Here is a 17,689-nt window from a genome sequence, read left to right as displayed (position 1 = left end):
CTGCTAGGAATTTACCCAAGGGATACAGGAGTACTGATGCATAGGGGCACTTGTACCCCAATGTTTATAGCAGCACTTTCAACAATAGCCAAATTATGGAAAGAGCCTTAAATGTCCATCAACTGATGAATGGACAAAAAAATTGTGCTTTATATACACAATGGAGTACTACGTGGCAATGAGAAAGAATGAAATATGGCCCTTTGTAGCAATGTGGATGGAACTGGAGAGTGTGATGTTAAGTGAACTAAGCCATACAGAGAAAGACAGATACCATATGTTTTCATTCTTATGTGGATCCTGAGAAACTTAACAGAAACCCATGGGGGAGGGGAAGGAAAAAAAAAAAAAAAAGAGGTTAGAGTGGGTGAGAGCCAAAGCATAAGAAAGAGACTCTTAAAAACTGAGAACAAACTGAGGGTTGATGGGAGGTGGGAGGGAGGGGAGGGTGGGTGATGGGTATTGAGGAGGGCACCTTTTGGGATGAGCACTGGATGTTGTATGGAAACCAATTTGACAATAAATTTCAAAACAAAAATTTTTTTTTACATTTATTTATTTTTGAGAGACAAAGACAGAGCGCAAGTTGGGGAGGGGCAGGGAGAGAATGAGACACAGAATCTAAGCAGGCTCCAGGCTCTGAGCTGTCAGCACAGAGCCCCACGCAGAGCTCGAACTCACAAACTGCAAAATCATGACCTGAGCCAAACTCGGACACCCAACCAACTGAGCCACCCAGGCACCCCAAAGCCTATGCCTTTAAAAAAAAAAAAAAACTAAATTGTGTTATCCTTGATTGGATAATTAATTGGTGATTTTAAAAATACCAGCTTCTTTAAGAAAATATATCTGTATTTCAGTAGGAGATTTCAAAGGTTTGAAGCCAAGGTGTACATAAAGGTAGGAATTTCTTGTGCTTTAGCCAAACTGAGAAGAGTATAGAAGGGAAAGGGAAGAGAACAGGTTGAGATTTTTACCAAGTTCTTCTGCTAGCCCTCAAATCATAGCATTTGGGTCTATTCAACCAGCATTCAGGGTCTGTTTTACCCAACCCCACTTAACCAGTGAGGCAGGCCCACTCCTTTAAAACCATTGTATGTGTCAGCAAATGCTATGCACCATAAATTGTTAGAATAATGGAGCTTAACATTTGGCCCTCCTTGGATTGCAGATCCTCAAATGTTTAACTTACAAAAAATGAATGGAATGTAAATATTTTGATTTCACTGAAAATATGTTTGTGCAACCTTGTCAAAGAAAACATTCACACTGAAAACATTCTGTTTTGTGACTTTAGGTAAGAGTAATGTGAATTTACCAAGCCTCTGAGCTCTCTACCTCCGATCTGATTATTTAAGGGCTAATAAATAATTACAAAGTGAGAGCCGAGATTGCAAAGCAGTTGAGGCTTCAGAATCCACCAGCTATTATTCACAGGCAGGCTTCTTCCCATTTAGCCTTTCCGAATGGGCTGCTTGCTCTAAATTTTGTTAATGACTGTGGAAACTAGAGCCCACACGTACATTAGGGAAGAGACTTTGATATCTCTCTTCATGTACATTCCACAATGGAGACAAACAAGATGTGGTGCTAATTCTATTTGGAATGTGTTCATCAGTGTTCAGCCATCCATGGAAATATGTCCTGTTGAAAGAAATGTCATTTGAACCAATAATTGACCATTTCAAATATCAGCATGAAAATTGCATATGACACAGTTCAAGCTGGTGACCCTATAAATATCCATCAAGAGGTGGACCATTAATGAATTGTACCTACATTAACTGCCACAGTCCTAATTGGATTGTTTGTTTTTATAACAGATAGCTTCTGTCACCAATGGGGAATTAGCTGACTGTAATATTGGCCTTCCTGCAATGCAATGAAAAGAAAAATAACCATGGGCTATTATTAACTATGGGCTTATTACATGCAAAACACAGTATTAAGTATTTCATATCTTGTAACTCATTTATCAAATATTTATGAAATAAGTGCCCAGCATTTTTTGATGCTCTAAAATAAGGTCATGAACACAATCCTTATACTTAACGGGTGGAATTTATAGCTACAAATAAAAACAAAGAAATAATTCTTAGCTCGTTTCGTGTTCACAACAAAAAATGCCCATTATCCTAATGTTCACTGAAGAAACTAATGCTTAGAGAAATTAAATACCTTTTTCAAGGTCAGTGTTGTTAAATGGTCAGGATTTGAACCTAGAATCTTCAGACTCTAATGATTCTGCTCTTAACTACGTCATTAAATTGCTACCCTTTCTTTATATATTTGTATTATTGACTGGATACCTTATTACTCTGATCCTATTATAAATTTTCTAACCCCCTTTCCTTTGTTTTCTTAGCACATTCATTTAACCAGCCAGCATCAAATATGTGTTGGATACTATCTACATGCTGGGGATACTGGATCCATTAAAACTATAGTCTATGGTAGACATTGAGCTAGGATTTCTCCTACTTTCTGTTGATCTGCCTCTATCTCCAGGACTTGTTTTGCTCCTCCTCTTATATTAAGTGGAATAAAATCTTTCTGTGTCTAAATAATATCCATTTTAGCTTGTATCAACATACCACAATTAACAGATGCTTGTGAATGAACGCTTATGCCATTTAGCAGATGCTTCTAAAAAAGAGTGCTCCCTTGGGGCGCCTGGGTGGCTCGGTCAGTTAAGCAACCCACTTCGGCTCAGGTCATGATCTCATGAGTTTGTGGGTTTGAGCCCTGTGTCAGGCTCTGTGCTGACAGCTCAGAGCCTAAAGCCTGCTTTGGATTCTGTGTCTCCCTCTGTCTCTGACCCTCCCCCACCCACACTCTGTCTTTCTCTCTCCCTCAAAACTAAATAGACATTAAAAAAAAAAAAAAAAGTGCTCCCAATTTGATTTTCACCATTGGACAACAGTTCTTAACATGAGAATCTCTCTCTTTGTTTTTAATATAATTTATTGATAAATTGGTTTCCATACAACAACGAGTGCTTATCCCAACAAGTGTCCTCCCCAATGCCTATATGAGAATCTCTTTTAATCAATACCTGCTTTGAGTCCAGAGTCACTTTAAGTGCCAAGGGAGAGGACAAATACTTTAAGATTCTTGGAGGTCATCTATTTTATCAGTTCCTGCCTTTTTAGTGTTGACTCAGAGGCAGTTACTTGTTGAGTGAGCTCTCATAGAATTAAAGAGTTAGGTTTCTTAGAGATCATCCATCCTAGAGGTTTCAAAATGCGGCTGTGCATTAGGATCTCTTATGAAGCTTATTAAAAAACACTCCCTTGGTTAAAGACCAATGGAACAGAATAGAGAGCCAAGAAGTCCCACACATGTATGGTCTCTTGATTTCCAAAGTAATTGGATAGGGAAAAGGTAGTCTTTGCAACAAATGGTGCTAGAACAACTGAATATCCACTTGAAACAGAAAATAAACTCCACCTTTACCTCACACCATATACAAAAATTAATTCTCAATAGATAATGAAACTAAAAGGTGGAAGCTAAAACTAAAAGTTTTAGAAAATAACACAAGAGAAAATCTTTACAAATTTGAGGTTTAAAAAGATTTCACAGGTAGAGCACAACAAACACAAATCATATAAAAAGAAAATAATAAACTGGACTTCATCAAAATTGAAAACATGTATTCTTTGAAAGATACTATGTTAGTTTGCTATGACTGCCATAACAAAATACCACAGACCGGGTGGCTTAAAAAACAGAAGTTTATTTCCCACCGTTCTCGAGGCTAGAAGGCCAAGATCAAGGTGTCAGTAGTTTTGATTTCTTCTGAGACCTCTCTCCTTGGCTTGCAGATGGCTGCCTTCTTGGGGTGTCCTCACATGGTCTTCCCTCTGTATCCGTGCCTTCTAGGTGTCTCCATGTATGTCCAAATTTCCTCTTTTTGTACAGACACCAGTCAAATTGGAATAGGATCTACCCTAATTGTTGCATTTTAATTTAATCACTTCTTTAAAGACCCTATCTCTAAATATTGTCACATTCTGAGGCACTTGGAGTACACTTCAACATGTAAATTTTGGGTGTATTTGATTCAGCCTATAATAAACACTATTAAGAACATTTTAAAGGGAAGACAGTGACAGGGATAAAATTTTCTAATACTTACCTCTGACAAAGGATTTGTACCCAGAATATACGAAGGACTTTTAAAACTTAACAAGAAGATAATTCAATAAAAAAATTGGGCAAAAGATTGAAAGACACATCAGAAAAATGGATATGCAAATGGCTAACAGGCACACAAAAAGATGTTCAACATAATTAGTCATAAGAAAAACAAAAATTAAAACCACAATAAGATTCTACTACATACTTAATTAAATAGATAAAATTAGAAAGAATGACAAGGCCATGTGTTGGCAAGAATGTAGAGCAACTGGAATTGCCACATATTATTGGCAGGAATTGTAACTGATACAACTACTTTGGGAAACAATCTTATAGTTTTTTAAAGCTATATAGATATTACTATACAATGTAACAATTCTACTCCCAGGTTTTCACCAAGTGAAATGAAAAGATCCACACAAAGACATGCATAGAAATGTTAATGGCAATATTATTCATCACAGGCAAAAATTCAAAACAACACATATACCTATCAATGAATTAATGCATAAATAAATTGTGGAATATCTATGTAATAGAATATTACACAGCAAAAAAAAGAACAAACTACTGATACACCTGGAAATATGAATGAACCTCAAAAACATTGTGCTGAAGGAAAGATGCCAGACACGTAAGAGTTCATACTATAGAGGCACTTGGGTAGCTCAGCCGGTTGAGCATCTGACTTCGGCTCAGGGCATGATCTCTCGTGGGTTCGAGCCCTGTGTCAGGCTCTGTGCTGACAGCTCAGAGCCTGGAGCCTGCTTCAGATTCTGTGACTCCCTCTCTCTCTCTCTCTGCCCCTGCCCCACTTGCACTCTGTCCCTCCCTCTTTCTTTCGAAAAAATAAACATTAAAAAAAAAAACAGTTCATCCTATAGATGCCACATATCAAATCTAGACCAGGCAAACTCATTTGTAGTGACAAAAAGCAGATCACTGGAGGCCTGGAATTGGGAAGGGGACAACTGACCACAAAGAATCTAAGGGAAATTTTGGGAGTTATGTAAATGTTCTGTCTTGATTATGATAGGTATGTGCATGCATGTATGTTAAAACTTATCAACCTTTGCACTTTAATGGGTGCACTTTTTGTATGTTAATTAAAACTCAAAGATGTTTAGATACAATTCAAATGTATTAAATCAAAGTTTCTGGGGCATCTGGGTGGCTCAGTTGGTTAAGCGTTGGACTTCAGCTCAGGTCATGATCTCAGGGTTGGTGAGATAGAGCGCTGACAGCACAGAGCCTGCTTGGGATTCTCCCTCCCTCCCTCTCTCTTTGTCCCTCCCTGACTCACACTTTCTCTCTCTCTCAAAATAATAAGAAAAAAATATTTTTTTTCTTCAAAAAAAATCAAAATTTCTAAGTAGAGGGCCTAGGAGTTTTTTTTTAGAAAATCTCATCCACAGTTAATTCTGCTTCAGCCAGGGGTGGGGATGGTGATACAGTCCAGCTCTGACTCTGTGCAGGCATCCCTCTATTGCACTGTCCTCAATGCAACTCATGGTCATGCAGCTTCTGCTTGATGCCACCCTGCCTCCACCTCCACCTCCCTTCTACCCTGCCCACAGCTCACTCTCTTGTATGAGAGCCAGTTCTATTTTAGAATAGCTCTTTTTCTCACTATGGCATGCATCTCTCTCGTTTTGATGGTTGAAGTGACAAAACCCTGTGGTCCCTTGCTTTCCTCTATTGCCTCTGCTCTTGCCATTCAGGATTGCCCTAGGAATATCTAAGAAACAAGGGGTCCAACCAAAGTGAACACATAATGTCTTTGATGTTTAAATTAATGTACTGATTTAGCATATACTATTGATTCACCATTTCTTGGTACTGGGCTAGATGCTAGGGTTAGAATAAAGAATATTTATAATGATGGTCCCCATTCAGGTCCTGGCTGGACACTAGACATCTATATTTGAATGTGTGGTGTTAGAGGAAAACGAGTAGACAAAGGTGTGTGGTAGGGTTCCCTTTCTGTCCATGCCCAAAATTAGGGATCCAAGCTCTTTTCACTGATGCCTCAAAAATCTTCACATGCTTTCATTGGCCTATTCCAAAGGCAACACCAACACATTCTGGAATGTAACCAATTATATAGTCTTATTAATTCTAGTACCTATTTTTGCCCCTCTCTTCTACTATCTCCTGGATGTCCTCAATGGTCCTTGTGGGCCCTGACATGTAGCAGAGTCCAACTTATACCTGCTCCCTCCTCTTGAACCACAGTCTGCATCAGAGTCCTAGGCCCACCAGCTGGTAAGGCAAGACTAATCTAACAACCAGATTGTGAAAGAGTCAAAAGTGCTTTTTATGGAGGCAGGAAAAAGTGTTCCAAGAGCATATAGCCAGAGTATTTTCATTTGCAAAATATTTTTCACATGTATTATCTCATTTGAACTGACCTACAACTGAAAATAATAATAGCCACCATTCATGAAGTTCCTACCATGTATAGATACTGTGCTAAGTGTCCTGTACTTTTTAAACCTCATTTGAGTCTTGAAACAATTGTAACAATGTACATACCACGTCACTCTCACTTTACAGATGTGGAAACAGAGGCTGAAATAAAGCAAGTAATCTTTCCAAGGTCACACAAATAGTAACTGACAAAATTCAGATTTGAATCCAGTTATGTGTGACTTCAAAGACCACACTCCTAACTACTATTGTCATTAATGATCTTAGCCTAATAATGCCCTGTTCTAAAAAAAAAAAATGTTTTTACTTTTCTATCTGTATTGATCTTTAAATGTTTTTAGACGTACCTCTATCAGAATTAGTCTCCTGGTCCTGGCTTTTCTCTGCCCACTGCCCACTCTTCTCCTGAAAAGAGTGACTTTGCAGTTTGGAAATGCATCTTATGTGGCTTAGCCTCTTCTAGGATCTTCTTGGTATTGTCTGTCTAGAAAAAACACATATAGTTGACCCTTGAACAACATGAGTTTGAACAGCAAAGTGCACTTACACACAAATTCTTTTATTTTTTTATTATTTTTTTTATTTTTTATTTTTTTTAACATTTATTTATTTTTGAGACAGAGAGAGACAGAGCATGTGTGGGGAAGGGTCAGAGAGAGGGAGACACAGAATCGGAAGTAGGCTCCAGGCTCTGAGCTGTCAGCACAGAGCCCGACGCGGGGCTCGAACCCACGGACCGTGAGATCATGACCTGAGCAGAAGTCGGCCGCTTAACCGACTGAGCCACCCAGGCGCCCCACACAAATTCTTTTCAATAAATACAGTACACTACTGTAAATGTATTTTATCTTCCTTATGATTTTCTTAACATTTTCTTTTACCTAGCTTATTTTATTGTAAGATATTACAATATCTTACAATATCTTATGTTTATTGTACATATAACATACAAAATATGTGTTAGCTGTTTATGTTATTGGTAAAGCTTCCAGTCAACATTAGGCTATAAAAGTTTTTGAAGAGTCAAAAGCTACATGCAGATTTTCTACTGCGTGGAGGGTTGGGTCCCCTAACCCCCAAACTGATCAAAAGTCAACTGTATTTTGATCTGCCCTCTGGGCCATGAATAGATGTATTGGGGTATGTCTTGCTCCTATGAACCAGGCCTATAGTCTTCCAGCTCTGTCCATGACGAAGTAGATAAAGTGACTTTTTAGTTGCAATATTAATGAGACCATTTTTGCCATATGCATAAACCATATGTTCCAATCCAGGATATCTGCACCTTATGTAATTTGAAAAAGGTCAGCATCCTCTATGAAGATCAGCTACTACTTTAACTGGTAAATCTTGAAATCAAGGTAGAATCACAGAAAAGCAGTTAATTTCTTGCTCATGTAAACTCTTGTCTGTGCTTGGGAAGGTTTCCTTTAACTCAGTCATTCAGGAACCCCAGGCTGTGGAAGGCTCTGCTATCTTCAATACTTGGCTTCTAAGATCTACCTGGTCATCAGTGCCTAACTGGAAGACAGAGGAAGACAAAGAATAGCAGATCACAAGGAAGGCTTTTCTAGGACAGGCTTGACAACTGATATGCCTTGCTTCTTCCTACATTCTATTCATCACAAGTCAGGCACAACCTCATCTAACTGAGAAGGAGGATGGGAATAGCTGTATGCCCATATAGCTGTAGCTGTATGCCCATTGTGGAAGAAAAATAGGTTTGATCAACAGCTCGTTTTTTTCTGCCACATATTAAGAATGAACAAAGAAGTCCTAAAAATAAGTAAGAAAAAATTTTAAAACATCTAATAAAACATGGGCCAAAGATAAAAATGGGCATTTCACATGAAACACAAATAATGGGCAACAGATGTATCCAGAGGGGTCAGCTTCATTAGTAATCAGAGAAATGAGAATAAAACCACCATAAGATATTGTTTTATAGCCAACGGATTGGCAAGACATTAAAACTCAGATAATGCCAAGTGCTTGCCCGGACGCTTAGTGCAACAGACACTATCAGTGGCTGTCCATCTCCTTTGGCTTCCTCCAGAATCTAGCTGTGGTAGAGTGAAAGCAGTCCGTAAGTGCTGGCATGAGACCAAGTATGGGAGGGGCATAATTTTATGTTTTAGAAATACAGATCCTGAGTCAAATAGATTTAGGCTTGAATCCAGCTTAGCTCCTTGATAATTTCTTCTCGTTGGATGAATTCTTAGCTTCTCTGAGCTTCACTTTCCTAATCTGTAAAATGCACGAACAATAGCACAATATGGAGACTAACAAACTGATGAGCACAAGTACTTAGCGTAGGCCTATATGTTGTACACTCAATAAATGACCATTGTTAAGGAACAGGCTGAGACAATGATGAGGGAGCATTGTCAGAGGGATGAAGAAAGGCCTCAACAATACACACTCAAAGAAACAGTGACTGCTCAAGGCCAAAGGGAATAAAATTGGCTCAACTTTCTGATAATTGGATTTTGGAGTTGCTGAGATTATCGATTTGTTTGAGGGAAATAATTCTTAAGATGTGAAGGTTTTATAAGCCTATAGTTTCTATGACCTCATAAGCAGTCATTGATAATCATTAAGAATTTAGTTTCTAGACTATGTTGTCCTTTGCATGTTAACAATACTACCTTGTGGGTGGTATTTAATTTTTTGTTTTCACTGTTTTTATTTTTCATTTTCCATTTATTTTTCTCTTTTTACACTGGGTAATTGTTTTTTTCCTTAAAGTTCTCATAATCACTCAATCCTTCATATCACCTGCATCAACCATTTACTATCTACCTGGGTCACAGTAGCTCAGCACCCAAGCTAAATTATGCCCTTTTGTAATCAACTAAGTCAGCCAGTCATTTCAACTGTTCCACACAAAATCAAGTTCCATATACCACAAGTTTCCATTCCCTTCTTTAACTCAGTCAATAATGTGTATTACAAAATAGATGTGAAAATACTTCACTTAAACCCTCTCAAGGGTAAATGTTGAGAGTGTTTGTAGAGTAACATATCAAGCCACATATACCTTGTGGATTGTACAGCCCCACAGAATAAATCTTCATGTATTTTAGAGTCATTGTTACCACCCACTCCTGTTTTTCTTCATGCTAAGAAAGCCTAAGTTTTTCATCCCTCTTTATAGGTCTGGTATCCATTGTTAAAAAAAAAAAAACAACAAAATTCAATCCAATAAATTTGAAGATCTAATTGGTTTATTAAGCAATCATGATCAGGTAGCATCCCATTCAGCAAAAATAATGAATGAGCTTACAGAGGTGTTTTGAGGAGTTGTACAAAACGGAAAGTTTTTATAGGCAGGACAGCGGGGCAAGGAAGCTATTAATTAGCAAGAGAAAATAAAAGGGTGGTTCAGGCCAGGACATCTCCTTTTGGAGGGGAAGGACATGACAGAGGTTTTTGTTTGTTGGTTGGTTGGTTTGTTTATTTATCACACAGATGACCTCACTATCACAGATCAGGAAATTTCAGAGTGACTTTTAAAAGGCCACATTACTGGGGTAGGTTGAAATTGTAATTAAATCTTGGTTTGCTGTCTTGAGAGGCAAATTACTCCATCTTGAGCTGGTTTTTTTGTTTTCTTTTTCTTTCTTTCTTTCTTTCTTTCTTTCTTTCTTTCTTTCTTTCTCTCATTCTTTCATTCTTTCTTTCTTTTTTAACACCATCCTACACTCCAAAGCTTTTTCAAGTTCTTACATCCCATAGCCATATACCCATGCCCAAACCTATACCTACTGTTCTTGGAGGTTCTTGTTTGGTACATTTAGTCATGTGGATTCATCACAACTAACACTACTGTTACTGGAATTAGCTTGTTCATACTGGCCACAGTGTTCTCATTCTACATATTGTACTCAGCAAATGCCAGACCTGAACTGGTGAAGAAAATGAATTAAATTCTGATTCTGTCCCCCACACATACCCATACATTTTATCCTCTGTCATTTGATGTCCATTTTCCAAAGCTCTGGTTATCTCTTCTGCTCCTATCTCTTTTGGATACCTACTTCCATCCCGGTTGAAGATGCTTCAAACTAAATTAGCATGTTTCTTCCTTTCTATAATTACATCTTGAGGGCCAACACCAAGGTGGACATGCCACAATTTCTGCCCTATGAGAGTTTACCCTCTGGTAATGTAGACAAGATAACACACACTCAGGACCCTATGCCATAGCATTATATCGCAGAGTGTTGTGGAATAACAATAGGGGAGCAGGGAGGACTTCTCCATGATTATGATGCCCCAAATGTTTCTTGAGTGACAAATGAGCTTACAAAGAGAAGACAGGTCAGTGAGAAAAGCTATGACAGCGCTTCCCTCCTCTACAATGTACCAAGTATGCACTCTCTGGGTGTTACCCTAATTCAGTGCACACTCATACTCAGGGTTTTGTTAACTAGAAACTCAGTTTCTAGGGTGTTGACAAGCTACTAAAAACAGTGAAACACATGCTAAATGTTTTTTTTAAGCTTTACAAAACATTCCAGATGAATTTCTGGTAATCCTGATAGTGATTGCCAATCAGTCCATGAATCATAAACTATTACTTGCTTCTCCTTGGCAGTGAGGATATTGCTGGGCCGGGGTTGAATCAATCTCCTCAGCCCATTTTTATAATGGTGGAGATGAGGGACTTCTGGGGTTCACTAAAATCCCAGGAGCATTATGTAAGCTGTTGAGGCTTGAGGATGTCCAAAAAATAGGCCCCTGTGAGTTCAGATATAATTGAAAGTTAGGAATAGGGGTACAGATGGTAACTAAAATGTTAGCTTCATTGCTATTTAAAATTGGATAGGAACACATGGCTTATGTGTGGCAAAAATGGTCTTATTAATACTGTACCTAAAAAGTCACCTTATGCAGCTAGTCACAGACAGTGATGGGAAATGACATGCCTAGTTCTCAGGGGCAGGATCTATCCCACTAAACCTGGCCCAGACAGCATACCAGAATGCATGCTCTTTCCAGGCAGACAGACACCGAGAAGATCCCAGTAGGGACTCAGCCACACACAAGCAATTCCAGATCAAAAAGTCACCCATACTCCCAGGGTAAGAATGGGCAGGGAGCAGAGAGAAGCCAGGACCAGGAGGCTAACTCATAAAGTTTAGTTTGTTTCCACATATTTATTTCCTTGTGATAAACATACAGCTCTTAGATAAAGGAACTATGTCTTAACCACCTTTTTATCTCCAGTGCTCTGCTCTATGCCTGATACGTAGTAGACACAAAATACTTGATTGATCAATTAATTAATTTTATAACCTAAATTGTCTAATTCTAGAAATGGCAATATTCTACTACTTACCTAATTACTTTGCCTTGACTCTGCTCTTTTATTTTACTCCCCTTTTCCTCTCCTCTCTCTACCCAGGATTCTGAATCTATCCTTATTAGACCATTTCCCCTTTCACTCTCATATAATTTATAAACTTATTATATGCACTTTAACATTAGACCAACATGAGCCTTAGAAAGTAGTGTTAATGGAAGTCCAACAGGAAAAAATGAAGTCAATTGTTGAGATGTCTTGTAGTTTGTATGTATCTCTTTGCTTCTCTCTAAAAAGAAAAGGGAGGGAGGGAGGAAAGGAGGAGAGGGAAGAGGGGCAGAGAAAAGAAAAGGAGACAGAGGAGGAGAGGGAGAAAGAGGAGAGGAATGGAGGGAGAGAGAGAGAGTTATTAAAGTTGGCTCCTTGATGTGTGTGAGGGGATAGGTCCCTTGGAGAGATCAGAATACTATTGCACTAATAAGAGAAATAGCACAGAGTAGTGTTTACATGTGGGACCATACTGCCTGGGTTTAAATTCTGAGTCTGCCACATACCAATTATGACCTCGACAATTTTCTTAAACTTTCTGTGCCTCAGTTTCCTAACCTTTAAAACAGAGGTGATGAAATACTTCACAGGGTTGTAGTGAAGAGTAAATGTATGTAAAATGTTTAGATCATAATAATACATAATGAGCACTATATAGGTGGTAGCTGTCACGATTACTCTGGGGGGTTCCTAGTAAGTTTACAGAACAACTGAATGAAAAATCTGGATATGAAACTAGATGTAGCATGTACTAGGGGTCATTTCAAAGAGGGACAAGATGTTCTAGGATGGCGAATACTTGACATCTAAGCTAACACTACCCTTGACCTGTGCTTATGACAGGAATTTCATACCAACCATGAATTCATTTGCTCTGAGCCTGGACGTAGTTTCAGAATTTTTCTCCGAATATCATACCACACAGTCACTCCTAGTCAATTACAGCCAGAAAATAAGGTGAAGCCTATTTGCTAGCCCTATTAGAGGCCCAGTATAAAGTTAGTCACCAGGAAGGTGGCCATGATATGAGTTTGGGCTGGGTCTCTTGGAGGACCGGTACAGACCAAATGAGCCACCTGGTGGAGGGGCCTTTCTGTCTATAACCTAACCCCACTGAAGTTCCTTCTACTGATGAGAAGTCAAATCATATTTCAGAGCAAATAACAAAAGAAACTTCCATAATGACAACATGACAGTGAGACCAAGACCCAAGTGCCTATTCACATGTATGTGAAAAGAAGAAACAGAGAAAGTATCTCATAGGCTAAGTCACTTGCTTACTTTGTTCATTTTGATATGCTTGGGCCATACCCTCAGTGTTTTCCTTTCAACAATTTTACTTCTCCTCACTAAGCTCATATTTGGTCCTCTCAGAAGTGTGTATTTGGAAAGAAACGGACCCAGAATGGTGACTGAGACTGGCATTAGTCAGAGAATGATACTGATGTTCATTGTAATTACTTGAGCAGACTAAGCTGGGAGCACTGGTAACTGAACCTCTTTTTTCAGGAATGAAGGAATCAAGATTCCTTTTTCCAAGTGGGACAGTTTTATGTATTAAAGTGTTTGTGTGAGTGTGTCTCCTACATCTAGACCATCATGATAGAAAAAACACATACTGTAACTAAGCCCTAGACCCAAGGGCAAAAGTCCAACTTCCTGAAGACTTAATGAAACTCTTTTCCAAAACCTTCACTTAATTCCTGTCTGGGGTAAATTTTGTATATGGAGGCATTGACACTGGAGGGGGAACCAGACCTTAGAATTGGACAGGGAATGAGCAGTATTTTTTCCTTACATGTTGAAATGGGCATATCAGTCTTGCTTACTTTCAGCTCTACATCTGCTATATCTCCTGCTAACTCATTTGAATCCATGCCCATCAGATACCACTATGGGATTCCCCAAAGTTGTTGGAGATGAGGATTCTGCCTTCAGCAGCATCAATTCTGGTGGCTTCCAATCCCCAGCTCACCTGGTAGATCAACATTTGCAAGTGGACACCTCTAGAGGGAGCTAACTTTACTGGCTTCATTTATAATATAATGGGCAAGGAATTGTAAAATATGGGATTTTTTCAGTGTCTCCAGAATTTGAAGACTTTCAGGGGACCCTATAATTATGCAAGAGGGCAGTCATGTGGTAAGGCATAGAATCCATGAAGGAGAAGGAGAAAGAGAAGGAGGAGGAAAAGGAGGAGGAGGAAGAGAAGGCTACTTGCAAAGAATAGAGATTTATAAGTTCCTAAAAGGCATTTCAAAGGGATACTGTTTTCCTCCCCAAATTTCTGTGATTCTTACTTTAATATATCTGATTCCACCTCGATAAAACATTAGCAGTCAATGGTGGCAGAAAAGGGAGACTGTATGAAGAGCAACGAAGAGATGTAGTCTGACTGGAACTTCATACTTTACCAAATGTATAAGATATTTTCAACCTAACGTTCATGTTTCCGATGAGATGCAGGCACTTGGGCTTGTGGGCTCTAACCAATGTGAAGCTGGGAAACAGCTGTGTGGAATCTGCAACTCCTAGATATGTTAAGACTTGGCTGATTCCCCGCAACATCTCAAAGTTTCCGCATAATAATCAGCTAAACAGAACAGCAAATAATGAGCACTGATACAACCAGGCAGAAAAAGTATAGCTTCAGGCTGCCAGCGGACAGACAACCTGCCATTCTCTGCAGGTAAATGGGGCTTCTGAATTAGAGTCTGGAAAGGAGAGAAATAGGAGGGGATTCTGCTAGCCTACTGTAGCCCTGAGCTCCCAGAGGCATCCAGTTGATACTATACAGCAATGCCAGGAAGAGTGGTTGGGGATGGCAGAGAGGATGCCCAGGACCCAGACCCCCAGTGAAAGGAACCGAGCTCTGTTATACAATTTCCAAGGCAACATAGACACTGGGTCTCAGTCATAATAGAAAATAACTTCCTTTGGTAGTCCCCAAACACTTCCACCTCCAACTGCAAAGGGCTTATCAGGCTGAGGACAAGGGGCTCAGCCTATGCTAAAAAGGAGTCTCTTGTGTTCTAATTAGTGACCTGAACAGGCTTAAAGGATGAGTGGGATCAAGGAATTAAAAAAAAAAAAAAAAAAAAAAAAGAGTGGCTAAGAGACTGTATTTCACTTGCGGTCACCCTAAGGCCAGAGAACATATTAGAAAAAAAAAAAAATTGGAACCAAAGTAGATCCAAAATGGTATGTCTCAGAGAAATATTATCCTTGTGAAAACTGCAGTGACCTCTAAAGAGAAAGTGAAAACTGTGTAAAGTAATAAAACGCTTAGCTGAGACCCTTATGGAGTCACACCTGGATCACAGCCACAGCCTCCCCACCTAGCGTTCTTGCATCTAGTCACTCTTTCCCAGTCCATCTTGCATAATGGCATGAGACATTGATCTTCCCAGAACTTTCCTTCCATCATGTTATCATCCCCTGCTCAGAAAAAGGTCAAGGCATCTTTGCTGCAACTCCCAGAAAGTCAGCTTCATGTATCTAACTGTCCTCACTTGTAACCATAGAAGTCGGCATATTCACTTACTCTTGGACCAACAAGCCATGAGGAAGCCCAGCAAGAGAAGAAAGGATGTGTGCTTCAGTGCCCAACAGACTCGCTTTTGATGTCAGTTCCTGTGCTTGACCAGTGGCAGAACTCATTCATGTTATTTGATTTTCTCAGCCCCATCTGTAACACAAGGATAATACCAAACCTCATAGCAGTTGTCATGACAAAATGGCAAACTGTGTCTAAAGTACTCAGTGTTACAGAGCCTGCAACCCACTGCAAATTCATAGGTAATACTTTTTGCTTACTAATCATTTCCTGTTTTCCAAATTTTCTGTGATATTACCTTAATATTTAAAAATATATAATAAAGAAAGAAGTATAGTATATCACCTTATCAAAACTAGGGAACAATGTCTTAGATGATGAGGGAGAACAGAACCTGGAGAAATTTTGAGGGAGGGTAGCAGCTATATTTGCTGCTTGGTCTGCTTCTGTTTGCAAATTCACAAGTTCCTCCTAAGTGTCATCTGCATTTTCCTTGACATCCTAAGTTGTTCTGTGACTTCAAATGACAACAGTAATAGTAGCTCTATAGAAGAGCTCAAATAGAAGACACAAGCATCAACAGACACAGAAACCCTCCCTACAGAAAGTTCCAGCATTTAAATGTCACTGTGTTAGATCCATAGTCCTTGCTTATACAGTTCATGTTTTCTTCAACCTGTTCTACAATGAGAAAAGGCTGACAGTACACAGCTGGTTTTGTACCTTCTAAGTTGTTCATCAGAAGACATATTTTACATGACCACAGCTAAGAGCCGTTTTGTGAAGATAGCAGGTGAGCTGTGCACAAGGCTGTTTCGGGAACATACACATGCCAAGTGTGCTATTCTGTGTTCTTACATTCTTTTTCCCCTAGGAGCTGAACTCCCATTTGGCTGTTCTAGTTCCTCCAGGGAACTAAGGTAAGTTTCCATCTTCAAAAAAGTAATTAAAAAAGGAAATGAAGTTGAAAATAAGATTATGTGGTGGTCATCATCTTGCTGCCCAAATTCAAATATTCACTAACCTTCAGGGCATAAAAGACAGGGAAAAAATCTTCAAGGCATAATAAACACAGAAATGATAACATCTAAGGAATAGACAATAAAGAGAGCAAATTTAGGATCAGAACAAGAAATTATATTAAGAAAACAGAAGGTGGCTTATAAGTGGAAATGGTAGATTTGTTCTACTAAAAAAAAAAATGTATATTTTCGAAGCAATAGGAGAACAAAAAAATTTTAAAAATAAGTTTTTGCTAATATACTTTTTCAGAAGCAGAGCACCAAATCCAAAAAGAACTCTACCCTTTTTTAATTTATTTTTTTTAATTGAAGTATAATTAACATACAATGTGATGTTAGTTTCAGGTGTACAACATTTGATTTGACAATTCTATATATTACTCAATGCTTACCATGATAAGTGTAGTTACCATCTGTCACCACACAGCCTTATTACAATATTTTTGACTATACTCCCTATGCCATACTTATCATCTATGTGATTTAGTCATTTTATTATGGGAATTTTGTATCTATTCCCTTTATTTCACCCATCCCCTCACCAACCTCCCTTCAGGCAACCACCAGTTTGTTCTCTGTATTTGTCTGCTTTTTTTCATGTTAGTTTGGAAGAACTCTACTTTTAATCTCTTATATGACACAGAAGAATGAACAGCTGCCACAAAGGAATCAAGAATACAATAATTCACTAAAGTTAACATTTCAGGAGGGAAAAGAAGAAACTTGCACCATTAGGAAACCCAATGTCTGCTTACACAGCTGAAAAGGGGTATCCAAATGGCAAGGGGGAAATGAAAAACAACCTCATTTGACTTTGTACTCACCTTTTTTTGTATGTCACAAACTGATCCAATCAGGAAAAAAAGACTGGGTGTTTCTGAGTGCAGTTTCCACTGCATTATACACACAGGGTTGTTTTGAACCAACGCTGTGTGGAGCTATTGCCTTAACAGAGTTTGGTGGCCAAGGCCAGAAACTCTGGTGTGACAAAGACTGGGGAGGAAAAAAAGATTCAGAACATAGACAGAGAATTAAAGACAGACTCTGAGAGGTTCAAAATTTTAAAAAGAAATAGCTTCAGTAATCTGAATCATTAGTTTCCTGAAGCCTAAGAGAAGAGGCTTTTAGTAAGTTTCCAAATAAACTTTATAGACCCAAATTAAATAGGCTGTTATTGGAGCC

The 17,689-nt window shown here is 38.8% G+C and overlaps 1 long non-coding RNA gene across 1 annotated transcript in view; it reads right to left on the bottom strand.

The window, feature by feature from the left end:
- Positions 1 to 3,595: 3,595 nt before the first annotated feature.
- The window catches only part of LOC132661587 (uncharacterized), a 198,146-nt gene continuing 184,052 nt past the window's right edge, over positions 3,596 to 17,689 (bottom strand). Inside the window, exons 3-5 of the long non-coding RNA XR_009602300.3 lie at positions 15,474 to 15,617; positions 6,921 to 7,057; positions 3,596 to 6,227 (exon numbers count right to left, since the gene is read on the bottom strand). This is a non-coding gene — a long non-coding RNA (uncharacterized LOC132661587). The remainder of the gene's footprint in view (positions 6,228 to 6,920; positions 7,058 to 15,473; positions 15,618 to 17,689) is intronic.

Source organism: Panthera onca, chromosome D1 (genome assembly GCF_046562875.1).
Source record: "Panthera onca isolate mPanOnc1 chromosome D1, mPanOnc1 haplotype 2, whole genome shotgun sequence".
Lineage (NCBI taxonomy): Eukaryota > Metazoa > Chordata > Mammalia > Carnivora > Felidae > Panthera > Panthera onca.
Note: the sequence above shows the minus strand (reverse complement) of the source record. Positions and strands in the feature narration are given on the sequence as shown.